Genomic DNA, 2,804 nt, shown 5'->3' on the forward strand with positions numbered 1-2,804 from the left:
TGCAGTGTGTGTAATATGGTAGGCATTTGATACATGAATAGTATCCTTGAATAAATATCAACGATAATGTATAGCTAACCTGTTTATAGTGCTTAATATGTATACGCACCGTGTGAAGCACTTTTCATATTATGTCGGAAATGCTTTGTTTTTGTTATTGTTCTGTCAAATAGTGGAATAGCATATGGCCGAGATAGAAGGAGAGAGAGCACCTGCTTATTAGAAAGGAAAATGGCTCCTTTTATCTTTAGAAGCTCAGTTATCTATATGATTATTTCAAGGAATTATGGAATTGGCTTTCATCGAACAGTCTCCAGAATAGATTGGAAAATTTTTTTAAAAAATTAGATTAAAATTTAAATCTTAAATAATGACTTACAGGACAGGTATAACAGACGATTTGACACAAGTATTTTAGACATATAACATCCTAATTTCAGAAAAATTTATTAATATATAGTAGATCATGTCTAATAAATGTTTTTTATGTAGTACAAAAGAGTGAGGGGCTGGCTGCTTAGCTCAGTTGGTTAGAGTGTGGTGTTATAACACCAAGGTCAAGGGTTTTGATCCCTGTACTGGGCAGCTGCCAAAACCAAAACAAAACAAACAAAACAAAACAAAACAAAAAACAAAACAAAACAAAACATATAGTGAGCATCAAGCTACAAATGCTTCTGCCATATTATTGTTCATTTGACACCAAAATCTGTTAGGCTTAATATCATGATGACAAGAACATTTATTATGCATTTATTAACAAGATCTGTATTTTCATTATATTAAGCAGATAAATTTAGCAGACTGCTTGTATACTTTTCACTATTGTTGTTTGTTTTGATTTTCATCAATGTGACTTTTCCATAATAACTGCTTTAAAAAGAACATCTAAATGAATGGTTTGTTTCAAATGTATAATTTATTAGTTTTCTTTGCATTTAAAAAGAATTTACTTATTCCTGTCATAATTTTTAGTTAGCTTTCTAGTTTTCAGTAACAGTTTCTGTAATGGCACTGAAAAAGCATTCATTTTTCATAGATATGTGTGTTCCTTACACTTACTGTACATTCATATAACAAAACAAACACCTATACTCTTAAATTTAAGTGAGTTAATATATTTAAATCTCTTAGAGTAGTACCTGGCACTTAATAAGCATTTAATAAATGTTAGTTATTGTTCATGGTGAATGACTTACAAAAATAAATAGTGCAAAAATGTTTTATGACAGAGTAAGATATTTGCAAAAAGAAGTTGAAGAATTTTAAGTTTTGTGACTGAGAATAAAAGTTGGTGTTTCTGCTTGTCAGTGTTTATCACCTAAAAATGAAATGCTTAATATACCAAGAGGCATCATACATTCAGAGTTAAAATTAGGTATTTAAAATTGAAGTGTCTGGTTCTAGGAGGGAAAATTAACTTTTTGAGATTTTACAGATAATTTAGTTCAAAAAGCTTTGCTATTAAGGATATAAAGAAAATTGAAGAATTGTAAGCCTAGAGAAATGCCCAGTCCTTTACTTTGTTAGCCTTCATAGATACAAGATTAAATTTACTCAATAGCAATGGACAGTTTTAAGGTGAAGTATTAATAGGAAATGAGGAACATTTTCTGAATGTGGGCTTTAAGTGAAGGATCATTTCTTACCAAAGCATTCCAGTATAATTAAACCCAAGCTAGGAATAATCTACTCAGATTGAATGCTAGAATTTGTGAGCATCTAAACCAGAGTTGAATTTTATGAAGACTGACATGTATTGTCAGTATGATTATCTGCCATGTGTTCTCATGCTGCTGTCATCATTCTCAAATCGTGTCCTCTGACACTGTGGAACCACGAGGCTCCTGTGATTGAAAATTGAAATGTAGCACGTCTCACAGATAGATTTTGGGATAACATTGTTAAATGCTGTGTGATTTACTTAGGATTAATGACTAAGCATATTGTGTAGACACTAATGAAATCATGCATTCCTATGTGACTGAAAAAACTGACTTGATTATGCTAGGAAGAAAATTTAACTCTCAATCCCTCTCTCCCATCCTCTTCTTTTTGCTTTCCTCTCTTACTATATTTCTTTCTTCTCCCTTCTATTTCCATATGAAAAATTAGCTGCATTCTTTTGAAAAACTCTTCCATATAAATAAGGTATGATAAACATTTTTTTCCATTCTACATTCCCTTTTATCAAAGGGCTTTAGATGTGTTGAAATGATGCTAATGAAAAATAAGCCATGACATTGTTGGTCATGAGCATATAATTGTTGTGTTGTTTAAGGTTCTATGTTGTGTCTTCCAATCAACTTTATTGGTCTCTGGAAAGAACATAGTGTACTATGGAGGTGAGTCATGGTAGGTTTAATGGATAACAGTATAGGGATGAATTTGGGGTCTTGCTGCAGGGAGTTGGAGGGATCAAGTTTTTAAAAAAATCAATGAACTTGGTGTTGGAACTGGGTCCTATACAACCCATTGTGGCCTTAGGTAAGTCAACTAACTACTTTAATCTCAGATTCTTCATTCATGAAATGAAGAAAACAATCCTTATTAAGTTGGCTTTATAGTGTTGTGAAGGACAGAAGGATTAAGAGTGTGAATGGTGAAGTAAAACTGTCTTTACTTACAAGTAGTAGGATACCAGTCTTTAAAAAAAATTTTTTTTAGATAATTTATTATACATACATGTGGGGTACTACATTAGTTTTCAATAGTTATATACAATGTGTGATGGTTAGATCAGGATAGTTAGCTTATTCATCATTATAATACGAAGTCATTCTTTGTGTCCGTTGACCAATTCC

This window comes from Galeopterus variegatus, unplaced genomic scaffold (genome assembly GCF_000696425.1).
Source record: "Galeopterus variegatus unplaced genomic scaffold, G_variegatus-3.0.2 Scaffold346, whole genome shotgun sequence".
Lineage (NCBI taxonomy): Eukaryota > Metazoa > Chordata > Mammalia > Dermoptera > Cynocephalidae > Galeopterus > Galeopterus variegatus.